This window comes from Rutidosis leptorrhynchoides, chromosome 7 (assembly GCF_046630445.1).
Source record: "Rutidosis leptorrhynchoides isolate AG116_Rl617_1_P2 chromosome 7, CSIRO_AGI_Rlap_v1, whole genome shotgun sequence".
Classification (NCBI taxonomy): domain Eukaryota; kingdom Viridiplantae; phylum Streptophyta; class Magnoliopsida; order Asterales; family Asteraceae; genus Rutidosis; species Rutidosis leptorrhynchoides.
In genome coordinates, this window is record NC_092339.1 from 229,021,179 (window position 1) to 229,036,520 (window position 15,342).

Sequence of the window (15,342 nt, forward strand, 5' to 3'; positions counted from 1 at the left end):
ATCACGAAGTGTCTCTTCTAAATGTTCATATTTTTGTGTGATCTTGATGCCAGAAAAAAAAATTAAAAAAAAAACGAAAAAAAAAATTGCTTCCCCCCGATTGATTACTTCCCCCCGATTGATTACTTCCCCATTGATCATGCTCATATATATATATATATATATATATATATATATATATATATATATATATATATATATATATATATATATATATGGTGAGGATTCATGGAGAACCAAAGGTAGTAGAGAACCCATGAAACTCGTGCAGATTGAATCAATCTCCTGCAGATTGACATTTTTTTTTGTAGATTGACTTTTTTTTATGTGCAGATTTGAATTTTTTTGTGCAGATTGAGTCAATCTGCGTGCAGATTTACTTATTTTTGCAGTTTTTTTTTTTTTTTTTTTTGCAGATTAACTTTTTTTTCTGTGCAGATTGACTATTTTTGTGCAGATTGAGTCAATCTGCGTGCATATTGACTTTTTTCTGTGCAAATTGACTTTTTTGTGCAGATTGACTTTTTTTGGCAGTATTTTTTTTTTTTGCAGAATAACTTTTTTTCTGTGCAGATTGACTTTTTTTTTGCAGTTTTTTTGCATATTGACTTTTTTCAGTTTTTTTTTTTTCAGATTGACTTTTTTTTTGTGCAGAATGACTTTTTAGTGTGCAGATTGACTGTTTTTTTTTTCAGTTTGTTTGTTTGTTTTTTTTTTGAAGCTAAATCTCCACATAGATTGAAGTTTAATATATGAGTTCTATTGATTCTCTACATACTCTAGTTCTCTATGGATCCTTTCAATATATATATATATATATATATATATATATATATATATATATATATATATATATATATATATATATATATATATATATATAGTGGTAGGATCAGGAGGGAAGTAACCAATCGGAGGGAAGCGGGGAGAAGAAAAAACTTTTTTTTTTGTTTTTTGAAAAAACTTTGTTCACGAACATTATAGACGGGATGAAAATATGAACATTTAATAAAGACACTTTGTGATAAATGTTTTTATTTTGGCGGGAAAACGCTCGAAGAAGTAATATATAACAATTATCGTGTTTTTCGAGCGTATGTTGAGGTTTTAGCTATTAGGGTTTAGATATTAGGGTTTATATGGTTTAGATATTAGGGTTTAGAAATTTAGTGTTTAGGGTTTAGATTTAGGATTTAGATTGAGTTTTTAACACGAACGGTTTAGAGTTTAGGGTTTAGGGTTTGGTGTATGAGGGGGCGAAGACTCGTGTACGTACTACGGTAGGAAACACTGAGTTTTTCCCAGTAGAAGTAGGTTTACATCAGAGATCGACCCTTAGCCCATATCTTTTCGCTTTGATTCTAGACGAACTGACTCAAAGGATACAAGATAACATCCCATGGTGCCTAATATTCACGGACGATATTGTATTAGTTTCGGATTCCCAAGATGAGCTTAATAGAAGGCTAGAGCAATGGAGGATCGCCCTAGAATCAAATGACCTACGGATTAGCAGACTTAAATCGGAGTACCTTAGATGCGATTTTAGGACGAGCGAAGAGGAACAAGAGGATATAGTGGATGTCCGAATTGGGGATCAACTTTTACCTCCACAAGAGTCCTTTAGGTATTTAGGCTCGATGCTCCACAAGTCGGGAAGGATAGATGAGGACGTGACACACCGTATACGAGTAGGATGGTTGAAGTGGAGGGCAGCGAAAGGGGTGTTGTGCGACAAGAAGGTGCCCCTTAAATTGAAAGGGAAATTCTTCAAGGTGGCAATCAGACCGACCATGTTGTACAGATCGGAGTGTTGGCCAATGACGAAAGCCCAGGAGAGAAGGATGGAGGTGGCAGAAATGAGGATGCTTAGGTGGATGTGTGGTAAGACTATGCTAGATATGATACCAAATGGAGTTTTTAGGGAGAACTTGAAAGTTAGGAACATAACCAACAAGCTGAGGGAAGGACGACTTAGATGGGTTGGACATGTTTTGAGGCGTCCACTTTTAGCCCCAGTTAGGAGAGTCGAGACCCTCGTTGTTGGGGCCGTAAGGAGAAGGGGTAGACCTAGACGTAGGTTGGAGGATAGATTGAAGCTTGACATGAAGGAGCTCTTATTGACCGAGGACATTGAAAGGACCCGTTCATATACATTATAAACGATTCACAATAGTTGATTACATTGCGAGGTATTTGACCTCTATATGATACATTTTACAAACATTGCATTCGTTTTTAAAAGACAATCTTTCTTTACATCAAAAATTGACAGGCATGCATACCATTTCATAATATCCACTATCCAACTATAAATTGATTTAATAATAATCTTTGATGAACTCAATGACTCGAATGCAACGTTCTTCGAAATATGCTATGAAAGACTCCAAGTAATATCTTTAAAATGAGCAAATGCACAGCGGAAGATTTCTTTAACACCTGAGAATAAACATGCTTTAAAGTGTCAACCAAAAGGTTGGTGAGTTCATTAGTTTATCATAATCATTTATTTCCATCATTTTAATAGACCACAAGAATTTCATTTCCAGTTCTCATAAATATACGTCCCATGCATAGAGACAAAAATAATCATTCATATGGTGAACACCTGGTAACCGACATTAACTAGATATATATAAGAATATCCCCTATCATTCCGGGATCCTCCTTCGGACATGATATAAATTTCGAAGTACTAAAGCATCCGGTACTTTGGATGGGGTTTGTTAGGCCCAATAGATCTATCTTTAGGATTCGCGTCAATTAGGGTGTCTGTTCCCTAATTCTTAGATTACCAGACTTAATAAAAAGGGGCATATTCGATTTCGATCATTCAACCATATAATGTAGTTTCAATTACTTGTGTCTATTTCGTAAAACAGTTATAAAAACAGTGCATGTATTCTCAGTCCCAAAAATATATATTGCGAAAGCATTTAAAAAGGGAATAATGAAACTCACCATACTGTATTTCGTAGTAAAAATACATATAACGTCATTGAACAAGTGCAAGGTTGGCCTCGGATTCACGAACCTAAATTAATTATATATATTTATGTGTTGGTCAATATTTGTCTAACAAATTAGGTTAAGTCATAGTGTACCACAATCCTAATGCTCGAGACTAATATGCAAAAGTCAATAAAAGTAAATTTGACTCAAAATAATTTCCAAAAATCTATACATGATTAATATATAGTTTAAATATCGTCGTTTTATATTTTTAAATATTTTTAAAAGATTTATTAGAGTAAATAATATAATTTATTTATTAATAAATAAAATTTTATATTAAATTTATATAATAAAATATACTTTTATATATATTAAGTAATAAAATTTATAGGGTTCATTTAATATCATAAAGATAATATGATAGGTATTATTAAAGTAAGTTATTACACGTAGTAAAATATGTTTGTATCACATATTTATTTGATAAAATAATATCTATAATGATAGTAAGTAAAAGTTGTATTATTTTGTAATAATAATTATTATTATAAAAATATCAATATTTATAATTACTAAGATGACATTATGATAAAACGATAATTCTAATTATGATAACTTTAATATTTACGATAATTTTTAATATTATCTTTAAAATAATAATTCTATTTAAAATAATAATAATAATGATATTTTATAGTAACAATGACATTTCTATTAAAATGATAATTTTTGTTAAAATGATAGTTTTAATACTAACGATACTTTTAATAATAATAGTAATGATAAAAATAATAAGAATGATAATTTTATCTAAATCAATATCTTATAATATTTTAATTTCATCATGGTACTCTTACTCATTATTTCCTAATCGTTTCGTTTAATAGCTTTTAATCGTCTTTTATATCGTGTTCATAATAATGATAATAATAGTAATCAAAATAATTAGGTGTTACAAATATTTGTTTTAAATACACTAATATTAATAATGATAGTTACTATAACATTATTAACGATAATACTAATAATTATCTTAATGATAATATAGTAATAATAATAATAACAATAACAATAACCATTTTTAAATAATGATATATATATTAATAACGATAATAATAATAATAATAATAATAATACTAATAATAATAATAATAATAATAATAATAATTGGATAATAATAATAATACTAATTATAACTTTAACGATAATAACGATAGTAATAATAAAAAAAATAACAATTTTTAATGATAAATCTCTTTTATTGATAAAGATAATAATAATCATAATAATAAGATAAAACTAGAACGACGATAAAAACGACGATAATAATAATCATTTTTAATAAAAATATCGAAAATTCAATTGATTATAACTTCTAATCCGTTCATCGAAACCATTCGATATCTAAAGGAAAAGTTCTTAATTTTTCGCTAGCTTTCCAAAGACATGCATATCTTATACCTTATCTCAACTGCAAGTGTAACTAATTTAACATTCAACCTAACCTGTCTAAGGGAAATATTAAAAGTACAAGCATGCATAATCCTAAATACTCGAGCACTAGTCAGGGATACACTATTAGTATGTAAAAGTTAAATTATGAGTACTCACGTATCAATATTGAGATTCAATACTGCAGGAAAGGTACGTAGACGCAACGGAAATGATAAACACTATATTGACCTCACGAGCATACCCATGAACCATACTCAATCACCTCCATAGCTATAACCCATAATTTCCTTAATCCTATCCCACTTGAAAAACAATTTTGAAATCACTCGGACAGCACTCCGTCGTAATATTTTATGTATACTAATAATATCTTGAAATAATACGGAGTAAATATATATATGTAAATCGATTGAGAGAGTTTAGAGAAAAATATTTTCAAGTTTCTATGAAATAATGAAACCTATTGAATTCTATTTATAATAGATTTTTGAATTATTAAAGTGAATTATTAAAGTATGAATTATTAAAGTGAATTATTAAAGTATGAATTATTAAAGTGAATTATTAAAGTATGAATTATTAAAGTGAATTATTAAAGTTAAAGTAAAGTAAAAATAAAGTAAAGGTAAAGTTTAAGTATAGTAAAAGTATAAAACTATGTACGTATAATACGCGTATAAATATATATAATATTAATTTAAATTGTTATATATATAAAATAAAATATAAATATCGTTATCTTTATCATAGTAGTTAAGTAATGAGTTGTCAAAAGTGATTCTAGATATTTATAAAAGTTATATACGTTTTAATAATAAAGTTCTTTTTAAACTGAAAACGTTTTTGTACGTTTAAAACTAAATAGATCAATCGAGTCATTATGAGATTCAATCTTCCACTATCCTTTGTCTAGTTCTCAATGATTGACAATTTGTTCTTATTTATAAATCACTTTACCATTTTTCCGAATATTGTTAAAATGGAAAGATTTCTCAAATCAACGTGGGCCTTTCAACAGAGACTTGTAATCATAATTCAATATATCTGATAATTCAATCATTTGATCTTATGTTCTAATTCCATTGATAAACATTTTGAAACAGATACAATCATATAAAGTATTTAATCTAATATTTTGTTTACGTTTCAAGTTATAATATATATACACATATACATATATAATCATATTCGTTTAATGGTTCGTGAATCGTTGGAACTTGGTCGAGGGTGAATGAATGTATGAACATAGTTTAAAATTCTTGAAATTTAACTTAACAAATATTGCTTATCGTGTCGGAAACATATCAAGATTAAAGTTTAAATTTGGTTGGAAATTTACGGGTTGTCACAGTACCTACCCGTTAAAGAAATTTCGTCCCGAAATTTGAGTGGAAAGGTCGTGAATGATAATAAGTATGTTTTTATGATGCATACGGGCTGAAAATTAGAGTTTTATCATCAGCGAATAATTTGGATAAACAATCCATTTATATGAAGAGTACGAATGAAGCTAACATAGAAGAGTGAAATGAGTAAGTGTAGATTCATCTTATCATTTGACGTAGATATGATTGATTCCCAGATTTCAAGGGATTTGAAGAAACTCTTCTTAATAAGATTTGACTCTCCGGTAATCAAGGGAATTAGGATCCGCTTTAAATGCGATCGTCCATTTTAATTGTTCTATCAGAGATTTTCTTATAAATTCACCTCCTTCGTTTCCTTACAACTCACACCTTCTGTTGATGCATTTTATGCAAGTCCCTAGACATCTACCCACGTCCATTGCAGGTACAACAGTTTACAGGCCACCATGATTGCTCGTTATTATCCTATACGTGTTTGTATGTGGTTACAGGAACTGCAGGAACGAGATTTAGATGTTTGACTATGTTAGACTTAGTCAGACGTACGAGTGAAGCCTCACTAGTACACCTGACAGGCTCATACGTACGGCTGATGCTGATCTAAGTCACAATTACAACCTAAATGAGAAGACACGAGTGAGTGATCACCCGTACGGCTGATGAAACCAACTCGTACGTGTGATGAATGAATCGTATGGGTGAGTCAACAACAGGGGTATATAAAGTCTTATGTTCTTCAATTTTAGGTTAAGCTTCTCATTTGTTACACACACTCAGATCTAGTGAGCTCCTCCAATTTTCTCTCAGTCCAAATTACCCAGGTGGTGAATAATAGCTCTAGGTGTTGATCTAATCACACTTGATTTAGTTGTGGTTTGACTAAATTAATCAAAAAAAAAAATTAACCTATTCACTAGAGGGTTTGATTCACTTATTCCACCATTGTGTGAGTTAAATCTGTTGATTTCTAAGTTCCTAGTCATGTTTCATCACCTTCTATTCTTTCCCCCTCAACTCATATTTTAAAGTATTCATAAATATGCTCCATCCAGTTCTGATTCTCGATATACTTCTAACTTTCATATTGGTCATTCTTCTTTTTCATCTACCGCCGGAAGAATCTATTTACTTCTACTATACTCTTGGGTTTATAGTGTTTCTAGTTCTCACGTGTCTTTATATTGCTATATGCATCGATATATATAGTTTATAATTTCTGGTTTATCGTTGGGCTTTATATGTTCCCTTATATTTCAAAGTCTCTGCTTCTGTCTTCTATAATCATTATCATTAACAGTTAATGCTCTCTTTTATTTGCTGTAATTTATACCCCAATTTTTATTTCGGAGTTTTGTCCTTTTGTTTCTTCTTCTTGCGATTAAGCACCGCTTGTAATGGTCCAGAATTCACAGATATGAATTTCAGAATGAACATTGTTAATGTTCTAGGAAGGAAATTGTGATGGCACGATCTTGACTTGTTAAATTACTAGAATACCTTGGAAAAGGCCGAATCATCAAGAAATATTTTCTTGATATTTTAGAGGTTAAATAGAATACAAGAGTCGTATAACATGGCACATGATGATATTATGATCTGTGAATCATCACGTTCCATTTAGAAACTCAGCATGACTTACTGTAATATAATCACGTTGATCAAGTGTCATTATATTATACTAATTCATGCTTCAGTTCCCAACACTACTTCAAAATATTCCTATTTTAAACTTGAATGTTTCAGAATTTAGAAACTAAAATAGTTTCTTTTATGATGTAATACAGATAGCGCAAAGAGGTAAATGATTTCAAATAAGAAAAATTAAGAAAATATCTTCAGAAATATGGAGGATATTTATAATGAAAGATATGATAATATTTTAGAATTTCTAATATCAGAGGATGATGAAGAATATTGTCCGCAGGGGTTTAGAGTTAGGAGCAAGGTATTCGTTAATGACTTCAGCAGGTACTGAATCATTTGGATCCTTTGAAGTCAGGTTCAGTCTTTGTAATTTGTCCAAAGCCTCCTTCCTACTTTGCTCAATCCATTTTCCAGTTCCAAAACTTCTCTTTTTCTGCGCTTTGCCAGCACACTTCATCATTATCATTCAGCTTTTACCATTTAAAGTCATTTTTAGTTTTTGCTGCTTCATCAGCATTTTTTCCATTTTCGGAGAACCAATTCTTAGTTCGGAGTGTTTTTCAGAAACTTCACATTCAAATTAAGTCCAGAAGATAGACGTTATATATACACATATAACTGTTGGCGTAGACATGCTGCGAGATTTCAAAATACTGATTGCTAATTCCCAATGATTCGTATGGCAATTCTCATTACAAGATGCGAATGAGTAAATGATGGGGTTTCAATAAATAATTATAATGACTTTTTGGAGAGACTAAAGTCAAAGGGTAATGAAGTTGTTGGTACATCTGCTAATAATGTGGTGGAATGTAAAAGGTTCCCTGGTAACGATGGTGTATATCTCAAGGTTATAATAAGGTTAGTCTGACTGAAAAGTCGAAGTTGACTTGCTGGAGCTGTGACAAAACTGGCTACTTTGAATAGGAGTCGCAAAGTTATTTTTGCTAATAAATGCCAAAGAATCTGATGCGAATACGTTGTTTAAACTTTTACTTTGGTTTCAAGAGTTTTTCGGGTACATAACTGTGGGTAACATGTGGTTGGATCATCATCTCGATTGCTCATCATTCGAAGTGTCTTCAGAAATTTTCGAAGGGTTTGAATACATATTGTAATCGTTAACATACATTTGATGTTCTAATACAGTTTTGAAGTCAAAATATAGCTTGTGAAAGATGTAAGGATCTAAGAGTGATGATTTGGTCATATCTCAAGTCGAATTTTGAGATTTCAAAATCAGAATATGTAATTAAATTTTGAATGAGTATGGTTGTTTTGATTTCTATAAAAGAATGTATATTGTTGTGAAAGTTGGGAGTATAATGGATAATTTGCTGAATCAGATTCGAAGAATGTAACATATTAATTGTGAATTTATATATCTCTCGGGTATTACCTACCCGTTAAAAAAAAATTTCACAATTAATATTTTGTACAAAGGAATTTTATTACAGTCTTTATGAAAATATATATATGTATATTTTCTTCAGATGTAACATAGATTTAATGAGTTAATGTTAAATTAAACTCATTTGATTTACGGTTGAAACTTGAATTTAATAATCCCTAAAGTCTTTAAAAAGTACATAACTTTTACGCAGTATTTCTTTAATGACATTGAAATTATGAATCAATACTTCGTTATTTGTTGATGTATGATGTTCGGTTCGTGGAATTCTTGTGAATTTCGCAAAGTACGAATGATGTTATCTGAAAAGTTTTGGGTACATCGATGATGAAAGTGTAAAATCAAATATATACTTGATTTATTATGAATTGGAATTTGTTGAATTGTGACAGAGATTGTAGTTAACGCTGGTTAAGTTGCGGCCGAAGGACGTACATTATTGCATACTTGTAATATGAATTAACCGAGTAGTTAAGATTCACACACAATAGTTTAGCACGGAAAGATTTATTTCAAAATATATATATATATATATATATATATATATATATATATATATATATATATATATATATATAATATACATATAATTTCTTGAGAGGGAATGAGTTAATTCTTCATAACTCGTTGATACAATATACACGTTATTGATTCGTAATGATGTCCATAGTGATTCTTGAACTGACGGAGTTTGTGATGTTATCTGTGTTGTTGATTCGGATGTTGACTGTACTGACGATGCTGGTAACGCTGACGGTAATGTTGGTGCTGTTGGTAAAGCAAGTTTAGCTTGTTAATCACGCACCATTTTTGTCAGGGTTTATACTCTTCCTTCTATCATTTTGGTTCGCTTAACTGATTTATGGTTAGGGCTAGATTAGATAATCTCTAAGACTTTAGAGATTACATAATCGCCTCAGAATGTTTCTCCAATGAAGTTATGAATTAATACTTCGTCAGTTATTGTTGTTGGTACTCCTTGGTATCTATGGTGCGTATGACGTTGATGCTCGTGGGACAGATTGTGAAGTTGAGGTTTACGACGCGGTTTGTGGTTGGAGGTGGTAATGGTACTATTGGCGTTGATGATGGTGGTACTGGTTATGCTGCTGGTGTTTGTAATCTCTGCACCATATTCTACAAAGCCACTACCCGAGCGTGAAGCTCGTTGACTTCTTCTATTACACCGGGGTGATTGTCGGTTCGGACGAGCGGATAAATAAAATATAAAATTTGATGTAATATATAATCGTAACGAGATACTCTGGAAATGAGCGAGAAAATGGTGTTTCGGACAGGTTCGCCGGTAAGTGCTTCAGGTTCTTCGTCAAGAGGGCAATGTGGTAGATGGAAGGGATCACCTTCTTCTTGTTTCCAATGATTGAGGAGGCTACGAATCCATCCCCAATTCATCCAGAATAGGTGATGACTGATTGGTTGATCTATTCCGGTCATTCTGCTTTCGGAGTTTGAATGGGATTCCATTTCGGAATCTGAGTGACTTGAACTGATGACGAATTCCATTTCGTACGATTGGATAAAGGATTTTTTTTTTCGATATGAAATGATTTTGGCTAACGGATGGTATTCTAATTACATAGATATATATATATATATATATATATATATATATATATATATATATATATATATATATATATATATATATATATATATATATATATATATATATAGATCAAAAGATTTCATAGATTGCGGAGGACTTTGCGGAATATGTCAGGCAAAGTTTAAAGTAGCAGATACGATAAGATATGATTTAGCAGATATGCTAAGATATGAATTTTTGTCTATACACTATTCATGCAATCAATGCAGCAAGACGTGTCTTAGACTAAAAATGATAAGCAGGTAATTTCCTGAGGATGATAAGTAGTTAATTTTCGACACAAAATGATAAGCAAAACTTTTGACATGCAGACACGGTCGAAGTCCAGACTCACTAATGCATCCTATCGACTTATCAGTTAGACACACTAATGCAGACCTGGTTCGCTAAGACCACCGCTCTGATACCAACTGAAAGGACCCGTTCATATACATTATAAACGATTCACAATAGTTGATTACATTGCGAGGTATTTGACCTCTATATGATACATTTTACAAACATTGCATTCGTTTTTAAAAGACAATCTTTCTTTACATCAAAAATTGACAGGCATGCATACCATTTCATAATATCCACTATCCAACTATAAATTGATTTAATAATAATCTTTGATGAACTCAATGACTCGAATGCAACGTTCTTCGAAATATGCTATGAAAGACTCCAAGTAATATCTTTAAAATGAGCAAATGCACAGCGGAAGATTTCTTTAACACCTGAGAATAAACATGCTTTAAAGTGTCAACCAAAAGGTTGGTGAGTTCATTAGTTTATCATAATCATTTATTTCCATCATTTTAATAGACCACAAGAATTTCATTTCCAGTTCTCATAAATATACGTCCCATGCATAGAGACAAAAATAATCATTCATATGGTGAACACCTGGTAACCGACATTAACTAGATATATATAAGAATATCCCCTATCATTCCGGGATCCTCCTTCGGACATGATATAAATTTCGAAGTACTAAAGCATCCGGTACTTTGGATGGGGTTTGTTAGGCCCAATAGATCTATCTTTAGGATTCGCGTCAATTAGGGTGTCTGTTCCCTAATTCTTAGATTACCAGACTTAATAAAAAGGGGCATATTCGATTTCGATCATTCAACCATATAATGTAGTTTCAATTACTTGTGTCTATTTCGTAAAACAGTTATAAAAACAGTGCATGTATTCTCAGTCCCAAAAATATATATTGCGAAAGCATTTAAAAAGGGAATAATGAAACTCACCATACTGTATTTCGTAGTAAAAATACATATAACGTCATTGAACAAGTGCAAGGTTGGCCTCGGATTCACGAACCTAAATTAATTATATATATTTATGTGTTGGTCAATATTTGTCTAACAAATTAGGTTAAGTCATAGTGTACCACAATCCTAATGCTCGAGACTAATATGCAAAAGTCAATAAAAGTAAATTTGACTCAAAATAATTTCCAAAAATCTATACATGATTAATATATAGTTTAAATATCGTCGTTTTATATTTTTAAATATTTTTAAAAGATTTATTAGAGTAAATAATATAATTTATTTATTAATAAATAAAATTTTATATTAAATTTATATAATAAAATATACTTTTATATATATTAAGTAATAAAATTTATAGGGTTCATTTAATATCATAAAGATAATATGATAGGTATTATTAAAGTAAGTTATTACACGTAGTAAAATATGTTTGTATCACATATTTATTTGATAAAATAATATCTATAATGATAGTAAGTAAAAGTTGTATTATTTTGTAATAATAATTATTATTATAAAAATATCAATATTTATAATTACTAAGATGACATTATGATAAAACGATAATTCTAATTATGATAACTTTAATATTTACGATAATTTTTAATATTATCTTTAAAATAATAATTCTATTTAAAATAATAATAATAATGATATTTTATAGTAACAATGACATTTCTATTAAAATGATAATTTTTGTTAAAATGATAGTTTTAATACTAACGATACTTTTAATAATAATAGTAATGATAAAAATAATAAGAATGATAATTTTATCTAAATCAATATCTTATAATATTTTAATTTCATCATGGTACTCTTACTCATTATTTCCTAATCGTTTCGTTTAATAGCTTTTAATCGTCTTTTATATCGTGTTCATAATAATGATAATAATAGTAATCAAAATAATTAGGTGTTACAAATATTTGTTTTAAATACACTAATATTAATAATGATAGTTACTATAACATTATTAACGATAATACTAATAATTATCTTAATGATAATATAGTAATAATAATAATAACAATAACAATAACCATTTTTAAATAATGATATATATATTAATAACGATAATAATAATAATAATAATAATAATACTAATAATAATAATAATAATAATAATAATAATTGGATAATAATAATAATACTAATTATAACTTTAACGATAATAACGATAGTAATAATAAAAAAAAATAACAATTTTTAATGATAAATCTCTTTTATTGATAAAGATAATAATAATCATAATAATAAGATAAAACTAGAACGACGATAAAAACGACGATAATAATAATCATTTTTAATAAAAATATCGAAAATTCAATTGATTATAACTTCTAATCCGTTCATCGAAACCATTCGATATCTAAAGGAAAAGTTCTTAATTTTTCGCTAGCTTTCCAAAGACATGCATATCTTATACCTTATCTCAACTGCAAGTGTAACTAATTTAACATTCAACCTAACCTGTCTAAGGGAAATATTAAAAGTACAAGCATGCATAATCCTAAATACTCGAGCACTAGTCAGGGATACACTATTAGTATGTAAAAGTTAAATTATGAGTACTCACGTATCAATATTGAGATTCAATACTGCAGGAAAGGTACGTAGACGCAACGGAAATGATAAACACTATATTGACCTCACGAGCATACCCATGAACCATACTCAATCACCTCCATAGCTATAACCCATAATTTCCTTAATCCTATCCCACTTGAAAAACAATTTTGAAATCACTCGGACAGCACTCCGTCGTAATATTTTATGTATACTAATAATATCTTGAAATAATACGGAGTAAATATATATATGTAAATCGATTGAGAGAGTTTAGAGAAAAATATTTTCAAGTTTCTATGAAATAATGAAACCTATTGAATTCTATTTATAATAGATTTTTGAATTATTAAAGTGAATTATTAAAGTATGAATTATTAAAGTGAATTATTAAAGTATGAATTATTAAAGTGAATTATTAAAGTATGAATTATTAAAGTGAATTATTAAAGTTAAAGTAAAGTAAAAATAAAGTAAAGGTAAAGTTTAAGTATAGTAAAAGTATAAAACTATGTACGTATAATACGCGTATAAATATATATAATATTAATTTAAATTGTTATATATATAAAATAAAATATAAATATCGTTATCTTTATCATAGTAGTTAAGTAATGAGTTGTCAAAAGTGATTCTAGATATTTATAAAAGTTATATACGTTTTAATAATAAAGTTCTTTTTAAACTGAAAACGTTTTTGTACGTTTAAAACTAAATAGATCAATCGAGTCATTATGAGATTCAATCTTCCACTATCCTTTGTCTAGTTCTCAATGATTGACAATTTGTTCTTATTTATAAATCACTTTACCATTTTTCCGAATATTGTTAAAATGGAAAGATTTCTCAAATCAACGTGGGCCTTTCAACAGAGACTTGTAATCATAATTCAATATATCTGATAATTCAATCATTTGATCTTATGTTCTAATTCCATTGATAAACATTTTGAAACAGATACAATCATATAAAGTATTTAATCTAATATTTTGTTTACGTTTCAAGTTATAATATATATACACATATACATATATAATCATATTCGTTTAATGGTTCGTGAATCGTTGGAACTTGGTCGAGGGTGAATGAATGTATGAACATAGTTTAAAATTCTTGAAATTTAACTTAACAAATATTGCTTATCGTGTCGGAAACATATCAAGATTAAAGTTTAAATTTGGTTGGAAATTTACGGGTTGTCACAGACATGACCTCTGATAGAAATTTGTGGAGGAGTAGAATTAGAATAGATGACTAGGTTCTACATATTGTTTATTTTTTTATATATTTATTTTATATTCCCTGTTTACTTGCTTGTGTGCACTTCATTTATGCCTTTTTTTTTTTTTTTTGCGTGGGACTTTTCGTATTGGCTGTACATGTTTTTTGGATATATAAAATATCTATACTTATTGTAGCATTTTCACATGCTTTATTGCTCTATATGGTTACATGTTTGTATTACATTATATAGCAATTTAATTATACGTACTTTCATATCACATGTTTTTTTTGTTGCTAACATAGTATACTTATTTGCCTATGCTTACATTGTATACCATCTACTTTATACTGCATATTATACCTACATGCTTTTTACCAACATGTTTACGTATACTTATTGTACTTACATGACTTGTTATACTTGCATATTTGACACTCACTTATTTTACTTTTATGTTATATTACATTATATTGTTACCTGCTCTTTTTACCTATACATATCGTATTGGAGTATACATTATTCATGGTAAAGTTTCTATTTTATCAACTGCACTTGTATATTTTTACTGCACATATCGGAATTCATGGTTCTTTCTGGCCGGAGGTCCCTAGGAAGCAGCCTATCTGCTCTACAGAATAGGGAGGGACGACTTCCTCTACCTGGGGACCGATAGGTATCCGTGGGTGGAGGAATGACTTCCCTTTTACTTTAGGGTAGAGGAAAGGACTGTCTACATCTAACATCCCCCATACTTCACTTTAGTGAAATTGGGTATTGTTGTTGTTGTTGTTGTTGTTGGTTTGGTGTTTTGGGTTTAT